Genomic DNA, 18,406 nt, shown 5'->3' on the forward strand with positions numbered 1-18,406 from the left:
AGGCAACCTGCTGGGGGCACACAGATAAGCACAGCCCCCAAGGGGAGAACGATATGCCAGGAGCGGGAGATTGGGAGTGGGGGGGAGGGGGGCGGTCGAGGGGGATCCTATGGGAGTTCCATTGCGGGGGTACCCCTTGTCTGTGGGGGGAGGGGGGGAGGTGGCATGGGAGGTGTCCATATTGGGGAAGGGGCAGGGGGAGGGTTGGACAGACCAAAACTAAGGGCCATGACTATAAATAAGACAGTTCATTACTAAATTTAACAGGGAAACCAGGGAAATCTTTACACAGAGAGAGTGGTTAGAATGTACAACTACATGGAGTTCTTGAGGCAAAGGGCATACTTATATTCAAGGGGAACCTGGTTAAGTACAAAGAGAGAAAGGAAGCAGGAGGACATGTAGACAGGTTGAGAAGGAGGTGGGTGAGAGGGGCTGGGGGGAGTGCTAGGAGATTTGTGTGGGGCATCAGTGCTGTCATGGACCTGCGCCAGGGACTCAGATTTGATTCCCAGCTTGGGTCACTATCTGTGCAGAGTCTGCACATTTTCCCCGTGTCTGCGTGGGTTTCCTCCGGGTGCTCCGGTTTCCTCCCACAGTTCTAAAGACATGCTGGTTAGGTGCATTGGCCATGTTAAATTTTCCCTCAATGTACCCGAACAGGCGCCGGAGTGTGGCGAGTAGGGGATTTTCACAGTAACTTCATTGCAGTGTTCATGTAAGCCTACTTGTGACACTAATAAATAAACTGTTTAAACTTCAGTCGGTGTGAATGTCCAGTTTCTGTACTGTAAATTCTATGAGGGCAAAACTGAGTTGGGTCTGGTCATGGTGTAGAATGGTGCCAAAGGCACATGCCAATGAGAGGCTAAACTGAGGTTGTACCAGTCTGAGGCATTTCAAACAATCCTGAAGTAATCCTAATCCATCAAGGAAATGAAGACGGCCTTCTTATTCCCTGACATAAATGGGACAATTTCCACTCCTAACAGACACAACAAAGCCAAGAAGATTAAAATGTGTGATCTAGTTTGACAGGAAAATGGAGAGGGGCTGGAGAGGGGTTTGGGGGATGGCAGAGTGCACCAGTTTTAGTTTATCCACAGGTGAAGTCTTTCAATATTTGACATTTGGCTGCAAATCGAGTTATGGTCATTGTACCATGTATTGATACCACAATGCTGAACACAACTAACAACGTGTCATTTGTATAGAACCTCCTGTCTACAGGTGATGGGTTGTCATATGTAAACAGCTTTAGTTGCATTGCATTCAACTCTTTCCTGCTTGACTCTACTTACTATTGTCAGTCTCCTGAGATCATGAGAAAGCCAAGTCCTGAGGAAATGATTGAGGCCTTGATGAACTCAACAACTTGAATTTATGTAACGCCTTTAATGTTGTAAAGAGGTCCTCGGGTTCTTCACAGGAATGTTATCAAATGACATTTGACACTGAACCACATAAAGACATATTAGGACAGTTGACCAAGAACTTGGAGAAGGAGGGAGGTTTTAAGGAGCATCTTAAAGGTGAAGAAGAGAGGCGGAGAGGGTTAGGGAGGGAGTCCCAGAGTCTGGATAACCGAATGTACGATGTTTCAATGATGGATCCATTATGGCCCATCACCTGGTGATACTGCCGAGTACAGAAGAGCTATCAGAGTGTAGGTCTTGTGTCCCTCCAGCCCTTGGCCCCAGAGAAAGACCCTCTGCTGGCTTGTGAAGTGGCTGACTGGCAGGGGTCTCACTTATTCTCCATCTGGTGCCCGCAATCCTGCCACCTCCATGGGATTCTGGCCTCAGTTTCACTTTCAGTTCAGGGCCATGATCAGAAATGAAACAAGGTTTGAGACCAGAGTTTCCCCCTCCAGCAAAACACTCCTCAAGCCAGCTGTGCAGATGGAGGGCCGCAGAGAAGAGCAGCCCTTCGGTGCAGGAATGGGTCAATGACCTTACCTGTGCCACTAGGGTAGGCAGAACTCATCTGGTTGATGTTCACAAAATCATAGAATCCCCACAGTGCAGAAGGAGGCCATTTGGCCCATCAGGCCTGTAGCGACAACAATCCCACCCAGGCCCTATCCCCATAACCCCATATATTTACCGTACACGTCCCCCTGACACGAAGTGGCAATTTAGCATGGCCAGCCCCCCTAACCTACACATCTTGGGACACTAAGGGGCAATTGAACATGGCCAATCCTCCTAACTTACACATCTTTGGACTGTGGGAGGAAACTGGAGCACCTGGAGGAAACCCATGCAGACATGGGGAGAACATGCAAACTCCACACAGACAGTGACCCAAGGCTGGAATTGAACCCAGGTCTCTGATGCTATGAGGCAGCAGTGCGAACCACAATGCCACTGTGCCGCCCACATATTGCCCAATAGGTGGTGGATCTTGTATCCTTGGGATCTGGAAGAGCACCATTATCACCATCATTCACTGACATATCCACAAGGATGTTTTATTTCCTGGATGATTCAGACTCTCCTCTTTTGACTATTTCTCCTTCACCTTCTCAATCTCCTGCTTACAATCATTTCTCTGAACTTTACTTTAACTTTCCCTCTGTCTCCCCCAACCCAACCAGCTAAAAGTTTTCTGTTTAAACTTGGTATTGTCGAGTCACAGCTTCCCAAATGACCTTCCTTTCTATTGTTTACTCTTTTTAACCTTGGCGACTTCTATCACGAGGGACCTTCTTGCAAAGCTGCAGTCACTCTCCTGTCTGTTCAGTTTAGGCTTTTGTGCACACATCCCCCTTGGTTCAGTTTTGCCCATCAATGTGAACTTTTCCCCAGTGAGCATCTGTTCAAACCCCCGTCAATCTTCAGCTGTGGGTTTTCAGATCTGCCATTGCTACTGGTTCCAATACGACCTTGTTATTGTACATAAAATACCCCGAAACAAATCCACATTGTAGTGAGAATAGAACAAGAAGATTCTGGCAGATGAACAGATATGTCCTTCCCAACAATATTTTAATGGAATAATATCAATGCGGAACACTACACGAAATGTCATTTCAATTACAGCTCTGACATTCTGATTAAACAGGGTTTAGAATAATAATCTTCCTAAATCCTTTCATTTTTAGCCCCAGCTGACTTAGGCCTCGGAATTCAATGGGGCTTGAACACAGGAGTGGGGATCTTGATGTGCGATAAACCCACTTCCATTGGGCGGCACAGGGGCACAGTGGTTAGCACTGCTGCCTCACAGCGCCAGGGACCCAGGTTCGATTCCCGGCTTGGGTCACTGTCTATGAGGAATCTGCACATTCTCTCCGTGTCTGCGTGGATTTTCTCCAGGTGCTCTGGTTTCCTCCCACAGTCTGAAAGACGTGCTGGTTAAGTGCATTGGCCATGCTAAATTCTCCCTCAGTGTACCCGAACAGGCGCTAGACTGTGGCGAATAGGGGATTTCCACAGTAACTTCATTGCAGTGTTGATGTAAGCCTACTTGTGACACTAATAAATAAACTTAAAACTTCTGATGCAGGCAGCATGCAAACTTTGCGCAGGTGAACAGTTGCACCCCAGTGCATGTGGGCGCAAGATCATGAAAGGTCAGGACCATTTAAAGCCAGCCTGCACCTCTTCAATGGGAGGTTCAATCTGACCAGGACAGGTGCTGGAAATGTTTGTAGAAGAGTGTGTCGGCATCCACCATGCTGACTTATGGCACAATGTCTTCAAGTTCACAATGTCTTGGTCACTGGGAGTCTGGAGGAGAGTTCTCATCTCTCCAAAGGTGGCCAGGAGGCCTTGCTGCCAAGCACTCGAAAAACAGTGTAACTGGATCGCAATGAGAGTCTAACCCCAACCTTAATGTAGCACTGCAAAAAGTTCAATGACCTCACTCGAGTAGTCACGACCACTTCCATCTAGAAGGACAAGGGCAGCAGATACATGGCAACACCACCACCTGCAATGTCCCCTCCAAGCCACTCATCATCCTGACTCGGAAACATATTGCCGTTCCTTCGCAGTCGCTGGGTCAAAATCCTGGAACTCCCTCCCTAATGGCATTGTGGGTCAACCCATAGCACGTGGAATGCAGCGATTCAAGAAGGCAGCTCACCACCACCTTCTCAAGGGCAACTAGGGATGGGCAATAAATGCTGGCCCACGAGTAATGCTGTATCCCATGAATGAATTTAAAAAATGTCAGCGAATGCATCTTTGAATTCCTTACCCCACCAACTGCCCCACTAGTCTCACACTGTTTAACACATTACACCTCCAGACTCATTCACTGTTTAACGCATCATCCCTCCCTCACTCACCGACCAAACAATCTCTACAAATCATTATTCATTCCTCTCATTCTGAGCTTTACAGCATCTTCTCAAACAGAGCACGACCTCAAGCCTCGCACCCACATTTGGTTCTCATTCATGGCATTGATGCTGAGGTGGTGCGGTTTGTAACTGGGCCTTCAAGGTCCAAAGCCGCTCAATTTCATTATGCAAGACATCTGCAGAGTCCCCCTCTGAACTTTAATAGCCTTCCGCCAGCCAAGGCTGCAAACCACTGGAGTAGCACTGATCTAATCGAATGCTGGATCAGGCTCGATGGGCTGAATGGCCTGATCCTTCTCCTAATATGTCCATCCTGTCCAGCATGGAATTGATGGCCAACTTCATGAGAGCACTAGTGGACTCACTATAAATCTGCACCTGAAGGCAAATGCCTCAAAGCCAGGGGCAAAAGATGTCTGACACACTGTTCCTTACTGGTGTTGAGGTCTGACCTTGTACCCTGAAGATGCTTGCTGCTTGATGCCTTCTGCTGATGGCCCTCCTCCCCCTCCTCTTCCTCCCTCTTAAGGTAGGTTGTCCTTCTCTTTGTTCATTGTCCCTGTCATGCTTCAGGCCAAGGGGGGGATGGATACAAACTCAAGTCTGGCAGCAAGTGGTCTCAGTAAGAGTTTTAACACAAGAGTGGTGTTGTTAAAACTCTTACTGTGTTTACCCCAGTCCAACGCTGGCATCTCCACATCAGCAAGTGGTCTGAACAGAATCCTTGTACTCAGAGCCAGTGCCTTCCCACACATACCACACCACATCCGATAGACTTTAACAATACAACCAAAGATGTGTCGGTTAGGTGGATTGGCCATGCTAAATTGTCCCTTAGTGTCAGGGGGACTATCTAGGATAAATGCATGGGGTTATAATCATAGAATCATAGAAACCCTACAGTGCAGAAGGAGGCCATTCGGCCCATCGAGTCTGCACCGACCACAATCCCACCCCACATATTTACCCGCTAATCCCTCTAACCTACACATCCCAGGACTCTAAGGGACAATTATTAACCTGGCCAATCAACTTAACCCGCACATCTTTGGACTGTGGGAGGAAACCAGAGCACCCGGAGGAAACCCACGCAGACACGAGGAGAATGTGCAAACTCCACACAGACAGTGACCCGAGCCGGGAATCGAACCCGGGACCCTGGAGCTGTGAAGCAGCAGTGCTAACCACTGTGCTACCGTGCCACCCTGGGCCTGGGTGGGATCATGGTCAGTGCAGACTCGATGGACTGAATGACCTCCTTCTGCACTGTATGATTCTATAACTCTATGACTTTATAACCACTAGACATTTTCACCATCTCAGCAATAGCCAGTTCAAATTCATCATCAGCAACTCACCTGAAAGTTGTTGCTGAATCCTTTAAATGGTGTTGGTTGGGTGTCCTTCCTGCTGTTGAATGTGTGCTCATATAGGCAAGGTTAAAGCAGAGCAGGGTGGTCATGTCTAAAATGGGGACCACTGGTGTTAAATCAGCGATACTCACTGACTGAAGTCACAATCTGCCGATGCTACCAACTAACAAAGCACGCTCCCTTCGTCCATTCTGTGCCTTCAATCTCTTGCAGGTGTCAACGCAGGTTGAGCAACTTCTTCGTTCACTGCCTGACGTCAAACGGGGTTCGGCTCACTTGGAAGCTGCTCTGTTTCTGAGTTTACAAAGTTGTTGGTTCAAATCCTACCCCAGAACCTTGACTTTAAAAACCTGGATTGGTGCTTGAGTAGAGTAGTGAGGGAGTGCTGCACTGTTGGCAGTGTTGTCTTTTGCATGTATTAAGACCGAATCCCTAGGTGAGGTTCCCTCAAATTTATTACTCAAGTGAAATCTCTCAATTTGTTACTATCCGCTGGGAGACCCCAAAATTCTTATACCCCTGGTGAGGAGGGGTGAACTAGCTCCCTTTCTTCATCTAATCCCCTCTGCTGGACACAAGATTCATCTAAAAATCCTTTTCACAGATACCTTTCCCCCGTCCCAGCATGGCCAATCCACCTAACCCGCACATCTTTTGAAAATTGGAGCACCCGGAGGAAACTCACGCAGACACGGGAAGAATGTGCAAACTCCGCACAGACAGTAACCCGTGGCCAGAATCGAACTCGGGTCCCTGGCACTGTGAGACAGCAGTGCTAAGCACTGTGCTACCGTACCACTCCAATGCAGATGCAGATTAGAAGTGAGAAGTGGATGATTAAGCGTTGCAGCCGTTGCGATTTGAAATTCCAGTGGCACTGACTTCAGCAGGTGAATAGTCGATTTCAAGATTCCATTGTTCTGCAATCTGGAGAAGAAGCTTCTCTGTTTTCTTTTCAGCTGTGGTCTTTGCTGACTTGGCTTACTTCAATAATTAGAGAGAGAGAGATAGAGATTTACCTGCAAGACGTTTTGCAGGGGTGCTGCTACTGGCTGGCTTTTTGCTACACTGTCACACAACCTCTGACCTGTTATGCACGAGTTCACACAAATGGACATACTTGGGGCAGTTTTTCAGCTGGCTTTTATCCCAGTCTGTGTATATTCCTGTAAGGCGAAATCCACAAACCTGTCTGGACATTACTCACAGGGTCGCTCTTGATGAGATGATATTTATCTCCCATGATCTCCCATTGTCTCCACTGGAGATGGCAATTGATTTTTGTATACTTTAGAAGTATCATTGTCTGGAAACAAGATGTGGTTCCATTGCATCTCAGTGTATCACCCACCAGCAATTCAACCAGTGACGGACTTTACATCCTCAGCCATCTTTAGTTTGTATGTCCATTTTAAACAAGTCACAGATCTTATTTAAAATTCAATACTTCTGGATGTAATGTGGTGTTTTTCCTTTATTATTACAGATGAGTTATTAAAGTAAGACCCTGGTGCTTTCTCAGGTTACGGGACAGTTCCTAGGGCACTTTTGAAGAAGCGAGTTAGTCCCAGTTTCCTGGCCAGTATTTATCCCTTAACCAAAAGCTAAAGAGTATTACCTGGTCATTATCACTTGAGTGTTTGTGGGAGGTGGTGCTGTGCATATTGGCAGCACGGTGGCACAGTGGTTAGCACTGCTGCCTCATAGCGCCAGGGACCCAGGTTCGACTCCTGGCTTGGGTCACTGTCTGTGTGGAGTCTGCACCTTCTCCCCGTGTCTGTGTGGGTTTCCTCTGGGTGCTCCGGTTTCCTCCCACAGTCTGAAAGATGTGCTGGTTAGGTACATTGGCCATGCTAAATTCTCCCTCAGTGTATCTGAACAGTTGCCGGAGTGTGGCGACTAGGGGGGGATTTTCACAGTAACTTCATTGCAGTGTTAATGTACGAGAACTTGTGACACTAATAAATAAACTTTAAAACATATCCTATATTACAATAGTGACTATATTTTTAATGTACTTCATTGGCTGTGAACTGCATTGGGACGCCTTGAGGTTGAGAAAGACGTAGGATACTGGAGCCTTTGATTCAGAAGACTTTGAATCAGAAATAATAGGAGAGAGTTTCAGTGCTGCCTGATCGATGGAGAAAGAGTGCGGGAGTGGCTAAAGTGGAGCAGCTTCATTTTTTTTGCCGTGTTGCTACTGATTCCCCATTTTGCTCCCACAGGGCGAATAGCATCGATACATTTAATGGGAAACTAGATACAAACATGTGGGAAGGATACGTTGATGGGGTTCCATGAGGTAGGGTGGGAGGAGGATTGTGTATAACCATTGGGGCCACCCAGTTGGGCTGAATGGCCCGTTTCTATGCTCTGAAATGTTATTTGAGCCTACGTTCATCACCTTGGCCAGTTTTCTGATCTCCTTGGAGACCAATACATTTTTAAAAATTCAAATTTCTAATTAATAGCTGAAAAAGCTATGTTTTGAGACTCTAAAGGCGTCAATGAGTTTGGGGAGAGTGCGGAGTATGATGTTGTGATAGAGGATCAGCCATGATCATGCTGAATGGCGGGATAGGCTTGAGGGGCTGAATGGCCTACTTCTATGTTTCTATGTAACAAAATGTCATGTTTTCAGCCATTTATTGTAACAAACAGGCTAAAAACATAATTGACGAAACATTATTTTTGTAGGTTACGACTTTAAACTACAGAACAGAACTTTTAACAGAGTGCAAACCCCAATATCAGGTATATGTTACAAGGGTAGGTGATGACCTCATGGCAATATCACTGGACTATTAATCCAGAAACTCAGTTAATGTTTTGGGGACCCGGGTTCGAATCCCGCCACGGCAGATGGCGGAATTTGAATTCAATTAAAAAAAATCTGAAATTAAGTATCTACTGATGACCATGAAACCATTATTGATGATCAAATAAACCCACCTGGTTCTCTAATGTTCTTTAGGGAAGGAAATCTGCCATCCTTACGTGGTCTGGCCTACATGTAACTACAGTGCCACAGCAATGTGGTTGATTCTCCACAAGGGAAGGGCTATAAATGCTGGCCAGTGACATCCATGTTCCATGAATGAACAAAAATAAAACTGTCACATAAGTAACATTCCAAAAGGTTGCTCTATGCCAGTCCAAAAGTGGGAGAGCGTGGATTCTTTAAAACAAAGATAACTAATAGATAACACCCTTATACCTTCTAATCATAAGTCCAATTATTTGCCTTATAATAGGGAAATTTGTCACTCCAAAAAATGAGAAAAGTAAAATCTGTAGAAAGCCAATATTCAGTTGCAAAATCATTTAATTTGCTTGAGTTTTTGGTTCTACTTGAGGATTTTGCTGAACTGCGAGTGAATGGGGCTGAAGTTTGGTGTAGACATGTTAACATCAACCATTGTAAAGGTAAATCTATAATTACACTGCTTTCTTAATTATAGTATAGAATCAACCTATCCCTTCAAACAAGCTGAATTACATCATTGCAGCTGGGTGTTGCTATGAAGTTTGCTGTCTAAATAAGATACTGAATATGATTCTGTTATAGAAGAAAAAGACACAAGATCATCTGGATAATTACAGAGCTAAGCTGTGATGTCCACGTTTTCACTGATTTACATCTGCGCACTCTGTAATTAGTTCACAGAAATGGGCAGAGCTCGTGGACATTTGTCGGCGCTGCTTGAATGGGGCTAACTGTTCTTCAGTGCTGTCTGGGTAGCATCAGATCTATGCACTCCACCTGTCAAAATATGGTGCTCTCCGCAAGGTGGAAATGTACCAGCTGAACCCAATTCTATCCTTCAGAAGACGCTACCTCCTAAACTCCTTTTGCAGATTTTATAAAACAAATAATAACAGATAATAACAAAAGTTTTTGAGCTTTTACAGATGCACCGTAGAAAGCATTCTTTATGGTTGTATCACAGCTTGGCATGGCTCCTGCTCTGCCCAAGGCCGCAAGGAACTACAAAGTATTGTGAATGAAGCCCAGTCCATCACACAAACCAGCCTCCCATCCACTGACTCTGTCGACGCTTCCCGCTGCCTCGGCAAAGCAGCCAGCATAATTAAGGACCCCACGCACCCCGAACATTCTCTCTTTCACCTTCTTCCGTCGGGAAAAAGATACAAAAGTCTGAGGTCATGTACCAACCGACTCAAGAACAGCTTCTTCTCTGCTGCCATCAGACTTTTGAATGGACCTACCTCGCACTAAGTTGATCTTTCTCTACACTCTAGCTATGATTGTAACATTACATTCTGCACTCTCTCCTTTCTTTCTCTATGAATGGTATGCTTTGTCTGTACAACGCGCAAGAAACAATATTTTTCATTGTATACATGTGACAATAATAAATCAAATAAAAAAAACTGCACCAGTTTTGCATTTCTGACCCATAAAAAGAGCTGAAGAGGTGGAAATGTCTCCTTGTTATCTCCCTGTCCAACTTGCTTAAATGGGACTGATTTTTTTGACATTAATAAAGTAGCGCTCATTTTCATGCATGGTGAAACAGTAGTTAGCACCACTACCACACAGCACCACGGACCAGGGTTCAATTCCGGCTTCGGCCGCTGTCTGTGCGGAATTTGCATGTTCTTCCCGTGTCTGCGTGGGTTTCCTCCAGTTTCTTCCCACAGTCCAAAAGATGTGCTGGTTAGGAGCATTGGCCATGCTAAATTCTTCCTCAGTGTACCCAACCAGGCGCCAGAGTGTGGCGACTCAGGGATTTTCACAGTAACTTCATTGCAGCGTTAATGTAAGCCTATGTGGCTAATAAATGAATGACCGTAGAGTTATTGGCACCTCTTCTGGGAGATGATGGTAGAAGTTTGGAAATGTGCCTGAAATGGCAATTGACATAAGATTAGTTGATGATTTCAAAACTGAGGTGAATGGATTTTTATCACCCAAATGTATTAAGGAATGGGGATGTGGTGGAGATGCTGGTGTTGGACTGGGGTGGACACAGTAAGAAGAGTCACAGCACCTGGTTAAAGTCCAACAGGTTTACTTGGAATCATGAGCTTTCGGAGCGCTGCTCCTTCAAGGGGCAGTGCTCTGAAAGCTTGTGATTCCAAATAAACCTGTTGGACTTTAATCTGTTGTTGTGCGACTTCTTAAGGAATAGGGGGCAAAGGTGGGCTGGTGTTAGGCCACAGCTATGGTCTCATTGGATGGAACAGGGCTGAGAGGCTATAGATGGCCTCCTATTTATGTTTTAGCACCGTAAAACATAGATCTTTTATTTGGCAAGCATTGGTGGCTTTAAAATGAAAACATTCCACCCTTTTCGGAAATAAGCTTATTGAGTTTTTGTGCCATCTGTTACGAAAATTGTGATGTGAAAAAAATCGGAATTTCACAACTTAAATCCGATGGCTAACTATGGAAGGGACCCCATGAGAGTATTGTGAAGAGATGCGGGGGAAATTTTCCTGGTGTCCAGGGCAAACATTTTCCCATATACAGATTATCTGGTTCTGATCTCACTGCTGCCTGTGGGATCTCCCTGTGCGTAAATTGATTGCAACGTTTCCTGCATCACAACAGTGACTGCAGTTCAAAGGTCGCACGTGGACTGTAAAATGCAGTTGGGACACCCTGGGTGGAATTTTCCTATCCCGCCTGCCACGGGAATCAGAGCGGATGGGGGGGGGGGGCGCGGTGGGGGACCAAGTAAAGGTCCGTTGACCTCAGGCGGGATTTTCCAGACGAGCGCAGCCAGAAAGTCCCGCCCCCTGAGTTCAGTGAAAGGTTCTGCACAGACTCAAATCTTTCATTCACTTTTTCCTTCTTGAACCATTTATTTAAGGACAATGGCTGTTTGCTTCTCATATGGACAGTAACTGGATTTCTCTGAGTGGATGATATTTCTCAGAACTGTGGCAAGTGATTCGCCCTCCTGTTGCGTGCGCTGGGGCTGGGTTTTAAATGTCAAGTGGGCTGTTAACCACCTGCCATCGGGATTCTGGTACCTTTGAAAATGAAGAAGAGCCATCCGAGAGCCAACCAAAGGATCTGGAAGCTCTTCGATCTCAGCAGCGCCACTGGGACCGGTGGTCACCGCCAGTACTGCAGGAGGCCCAGCAGCACCAGCATTGATGGGAGGCCCAGAAGAGAGGTGAGCGATGTGGGCTCGCCATGACCAGGCAGGCAGGGATGACATTGTGGAGGGCAGAGAAGGGTTCTTCCAGTGGGGACCGGCCCTTGCCATTGGGGGGCATGGTCACTAAGTCACAAGGTGCCTGATCTGGCGGATCTCCCCATTGCACCCACAGGAGACATGTTTATCAGCAACATTTAAGAGGCATCTGGATGGATACATGAATAGGGAGCGAAAAGAAGGATACAGACTGAGTAAGGGCAGAAGACAATTTTTGAATTTAGTTAGGGCATCATGATTGGCACGGACTTGGAGGGCCCCAGGGCCTGTTCCTGTGCTGTACTTTTCTTTAGCTCTGATGAAGGGTCATCCAGACTTGAAATGTTGGCTTTATTGTCTCTCCATAGATGCTTTCAGACCTACTGAGATTTTCCAACATTTTCTGTTCTTGTACTTTTCTTTGTTCTTTGTTGTTTTGTTGCAGAAAACACCTTCTGCCCTTACTCGGTCTGTATCCCTCTTTTCCCTCCCTCTTCCTGTACCCATCCAGATGCCTCTTAAATGTTGCTAAGAACTTCCACCCTAACCTCGCCACTTAAAGGCCTCAATTGGCCTTAGGCTGGGAGTGCCACCTTCGACCTTTCCTGTCCCTGACTGCACGGGGGAAATCGGAGAGCAACAGGCTCCCAATCCTGTGCCTACCTCCCGATAATCTGACAACCATTTCCACCTCCTGGCCCACACCAGGTGCGGAGGGGCGGAACTTAAATTCTGAACTCGAAGTGACCCTTCCTCTGTTTGTCTGTCTTCCTCACCACCTGCTGTTAGGCCATGGGTAGAATTGTTTAATATCTCCTTCATTTCTAAGTACTGAATTCCACATGGCTACAATGGGGTGTCCTGTGACAATTGGCATCAGAAGTGAGTTCAAAGTGTCAAACTTCCTCAGGCTTTTGTTCCAAACAGATGGGGGAGGCGACGGCCTATTGGTATTATCGCTCGACTCCAGAAACTCAGTGAATGTTCTGGGGATCTGGGTTCAAATCCCACCATGCCAGATGGTGGAATTTGAATAAAAAATACCTGGAATTAAGAATCTACTGATGACCACAAAGCCATTGTCGGAAAAACCCATCTGGTTCACTAATGTCCTTTAAGGAAGGAAATCTGCCGTCCTTACCTGGTCTGGCCTACATGTGACTCCAGAGCCACAGCAATGCGATTGGCTCTCAACTGCCCTCGGGCAACTAGGGATGAGCAATAAATACTGGCCCAGCCAGCGACGCCCATGTCCCACAAAAGAATTTTAAAAATAAAAGATCTTTAATGTACCTGAGTACATGAATCCTAGATTGTGACGGTCAACAGTTGGCTGTAAAACATTGAAATAAATCTCCTGAAAAGCACCATCAAAAACACAAATCCTTCTTTTTGCAAAGTTCAGAGGTGTGGAATCAAGTGGCGGAGGAGGTGCTCAGTGTGAATGGACTGAACACAAATAACACCATCAGACTCCATCTGGGGTATTGTGAGCAGTTTTGGGCCCCAAGGAAGGATATGCTGGCCATGGAGGGTGTCCAGAGGAGGTTCACAAGAATGATCCCAGAAATGAAGGGTTTGTCATATGAGGAGCGATTGAGGAGTCTGGGTCTATCTATACTTGATGGGGTTTAGAAGGATGAGGGGGGGATCTAACTGAAACTTACAGAATACTGAGAGGCCTAGATGGAGTGGACATGGAGAGGATGTTTCCACTAGTGGGAGAGACTAAAACTCAAGGACACAACCTCAGACTGAAGGGACGCTCCTTTAAAACTGAGATGAGGAGGAATTTCTTCAGCCAGGGGGTGGCGAACCTGTGGAACATATTGCCACAAAGGGCTGTGGAGGCCAGGTCATTGAGGGTCTTTAAGACAGAGATAGATAGGTTCTTGATCAATAAGGGGATCCAGGGTTACGGAGAGAAGGTGGGAGAATGGGAATGAGAATCATATCAGCCATGATTGAATGGCGGAGCAGACTCAATGGGCCGATTGGCTTAATTCTGCTACTATATCTTATGGTCTTATAGTCTTATCATAACCTCACTATCCTTGTTAATTTGTCATGGGTGAAATGCGGTTCCAACAGGATTTCCACCATGACATTTAACTCCACAAGTAGGCAAAGACATTCCAGAATTTTTCATTTGCCTGGGGAGAGAGGGGTTTGGGGAGGGTATACATATTGAAGCAACAGCTTTGTCAGTTTTAAGTGCCTCTCGTTTCATCTGCCGGCTCTCCCGTTTCACGTTGCCAGTGCCCCGATCGGAGAGCTGGCAGCGACGGAATGCCCGGGGTTGGCACACTTGCAGAGTGCAGCCAGCGCTGGCACGCTGCACTAATGGCTTCCTTTCATCACCAGCCCCTCAGTGAGAGGCACAGTGGCAGATTGTGGACTCAATTACTCTCGTGTCAGGTGATTATCCCGGGTCTTAATGTAATCTTCCATTCACACATACCATATTTCAATTACGGCTGCTATGTAACATGCTGGGTATTCAAATCACCAATCACCTTATCAGTACTGAACAATGTCAACTGTAAAAAATGCCAGCTGAAGGCAATTACACATGCGTTGAGAACCGATTATGATCACTCTCTGTGGTATTTTGTGATGAGCCAGGGACTGTTCTGAAAATTTAATTTAATGACAATATGCTTGCTGTATAATCCATAACACCTCCACAATTCAGCGTGGGGCTATTAATACTGATAGGAGCATATTATCGCTCAACTGAAAAGCTGGGTTTAGATGGGAGCTGGATTTCCCTACAGGGAGTGATATTTCTAATGGGAGAGGCAGGCTGTTCCAGTTCCTGCTGCACTCTGAAGGTGGTCTTCCTCTGTTTTCTGCCTTTTCCTTTCTCTCTCTACCTCTCTCTCTCTCTCTCTCTCCTTTCTCATTCACTTTCATGCCATGTCTCTCTTTATCATGTGAAAACGCCTGTAGCCAGCTGTGCGTCAGACAAATTAAAAGGAAAAATGGAGTACAGGTTTGAGGGAGAGGGAGAAAGTAATGATGGCTATTTAAGAAACGAAAATCAATAGTGGCATAAAATTGATTTAGTGCTTGTCATAAAATATATGTAAGTGCCAGAAAAAGGAGAAAATTGAGTCTTGTTTTAATCTGCACAAAAGCTGCACTGTACTGATGAAGTAATCTTAGAAAGAACCAATATATAATCTAAAGACAGACACTTAATTGTCACATTAAAGACTCTTTTTATGGCCTACTGCACTATAGGGGGAGCATTCATTAATCATCTGGATAAGAGGAATTGAAATCAAATCACAATTAAAATCTGTTCAATATTGTCTGTTATATGTTTTGCAAGCATTAATTTTTTTCTATTGATTTTTTTTCCCTCGGCCTCACACGAACGCAACAATATATGCAGATGGTGGGAATTTTTATGAAGTTAATGTTGTGGAACCATCTCACTTCCATGGGCTAAACTTTTATGCGGTGGCATAATTTTTCCATCGGTTTCTTTGGATTGAGATGTACTGTAAGTTGTCCCCGTGCTCAACTGAACTCCTTTAGTTATTGGCTTGTTTTTGAAGAGTGAGCAGGAAGGTGTAAAGTTCTCATTAGTGCTGCAGCTCTTAAAAGCCATCTATATCATAGGATCCCTACAGTGCAGAAGGAAACCATTAGGCCTATCGAGTCTGCACCGACCACAATCCCACCGGGGCCCTATTCCCATAACCCCTCATATTTATCCTGCTAATCCCCCTCACCCTCGGGTTAATTTAGCACGGCCAATCCACCTAGCCCGCACATCTTTGGACTGTGGGAGGAAACCAGAGCACCCGGAGGAAACCCATACAGACACGGGGAGAATTTGCGAGCTCCGCACAGACAGTGACCCGAGACCGGAAAAGAACCCGGGTCCCTGGCGCTGTGAGGCAGCAGCGCTAACCACTGTGCCGCCTGCATCAGTCTCTGGGGCAGTGGAGGTTTACTCACATTACAGGTGTTATATAAATGTAGGTTGTATAGGCGTGCGTATGTGTCTACCTTCATATATGTGTGGATAGGATGCGCACAACAGCGACACCTTACCAATTGCATTACATATTCTCTTGAATATAGAAGATTGAGGGGTAAACTAATCGAGGATGATTAAAGGATTTGATAAGATTGATAAGCGAGATTCCCTGGTGGGTGAATTCGGACCAAGAGTGCAACATTAAAATTGGAGATGATATGTTCATAGATGTCAAGGAGTACTTCTTCAGACAAAAGGTAATTTTGCTGGAAAGATGTTGATATGATTTGATTTGATATTGTCACATGTATTGGTGAAAAATGAAAAGTATTGTTTCTTGTGCGCTATACAGACAAAGCATACCATACATAGAGAAGGAAAGGAGAGGGTACAGAACGTACTGTTACAGTCATAGCTATGGTGTAGAGAGAGATCATATTGATCACAACACCAAGGACCCAGGTTCAATTCCGGCCTCGGGTCACTGGCTGTGTGGAGTTTGCACGTTCTCCCCGTGTCTGCGTGGGTTTCCACCAGATGCTCTGGTTTCCTCCCACACTCCAAAGATGTGCGGGTTAGGTTGATTGGCCATGCTAAATTGCCCCTAGTGTCAGGGGGATTAGCAGGGTAAATCTGTGGGGTTACGGGAATAGGGCCTGGGTGGGATTGTGGTCGGTGCGGACTTGATGGGCCGAATGGCCTCCTCCTGTACTGTAGGGATTCTATTCTATTCTCACGGGGCTGGCAGAGGTGGTGGGGAACTGAACGTTTCAAAACTGAGAGTACTAGCTTGTTGCTGTGGACCTAAAGTGGAAGCAGCCACGAGTTAACCAAATGGTGGAACAGACTAGAGGGGCTGAATAGCCTAGTCCTGTTCCCATATTTCACTGTGGGATTGGATGGGGAGGGGAAGGGGGGGAGAAAGGGGTGGGAAATGTTTGCTCTACATTTTGGCAACGCCTCAATTTTAAAATTCTCATCCTTGTTTTCAAATTCCGCTATGGGCTTGCCTCTCCCTACTATCATCTCCTCCAGTGTTACAAACCTCTGAAATCTCTATTCACATCTAATATTGGCTTAATGGCATCCTCAGTTTTAATCAGAAGTGGCAATGATTTCAGCTGCCTGGACCCTAATCTCTGGAATTGTCTCCCTTAATCTCTCCACCTTTCTGCCTCCCCCTCTCCTCTGAGAACTATTGCTTAAGCATTTAAAAAATTCTTTCACAGGATGTGACCATTGCTGGTTGGCCAACATTTCTTGCCCTTCCCTAGTTGCCCTTGAGAAGGTGGTGATGACCGCCTTCTTGAACCGCTACAGTCCATGTGGTGTGGGTACACCCACAGTGCTGTTAGGGAAGGAGTTCCAGAATTTTGATCCAATACTTTGAACAAGTTTATTTATTAGTGTCACAAATAGGCTTACATTAACATTGCAATGAAATTACTGTGAAAATCCCCTAGTCGCCACAGTCCGACGCCTGTTTGGCTACATTGAGGGAGAATTTAACATGGCCAATGCACCTAACCAGCTCGTCTTTCAGACTGTGGGAGGAAATCAGAAATTGGAAGCCCATGCAGACACGGGGAGAAAGTGCAGACTCCAGGCAGTGACCCAAGCTGGAAATCGAACCTGGGTCCCTGGCACTGTGAGGCAGCAATGCTAACCATTGTGCCACCATGCCACCCAAAGCTTTTGGTCATCTGTTTTAATATATACATATATGTGACTCGGTGTCAAATTGTGGCTGATGACATTCCTGTTACACACCTTGGGGAGGTATACTACAGTAAGAGCACCATATAAATGCAAGTTGTTGTTGTTATTGACTAGGTGATAGAGATGGAATGATGTCAAAGGGAACCTGAACGGCTACAACCTACTGGAAGTGGAGGACAAATATTATTCATTACAGGGTAGAGGATAGAAGTTACTTTGCCTATGCAGTAGGATGATTAGATATCTATTAAGTGTGTAATATGGGGTGGGATTCTTTGGGCGCGCTCGCCCCAAAACTGGAGAATACTGCCTGAGGTCAATGGACCTTTGCACGGTCCGCCCCCCCGCCTGCTACGATTCCCATGGCGGGTGGGACGGGAGAATTCCCCCATGGTTTCTAAGTACTGATCTGCTTCAAGAAACGAGGTAAAACGACATTGAGAAAATAAATGACAGGAAAGAATTATGATGAATTATGATATGAATTTAGAATAGAACAGAATGGAATCCATACAGTGCAGAAGGAGGCTATTCAGCCCATCGAGTCTGCACTGACCCTCTGACAGATCATCTTAACCAGACCCACCCAATGCCCTATCCCGATAACTCCATGCATTTACCCCACTAATCCCCAACCTGCACAGACAGTGACCCAAGGCCGGTATCGAACACAATTGTCCTCATTATTTGCATTGTAATTATTGCTAATTATTGTCAATTGAGGAAAAACTGTGACCAAACCATGAAGGGGGGGGGGGGGGGTGGTAGGGGATGGAAATGGGTGAGGAGGAGTTACCCCAATAGTGTAAGAGAACCAGACAACAACATCAGAGTT

This window comes from Mustelus asterias, chromosome 7, assembly GCF_964213995.1.
Source record: "Mustelus asterias chromosome 7, sMusAst1.hap1.1, whole genome shotgun sequence".
Lineage (NCBI taxonomy): Eukaryota > Metazoa > Chordata > Chondrichthyes > Carcharhiniformes > Triakidae > Mustelus > Mustelus asterias.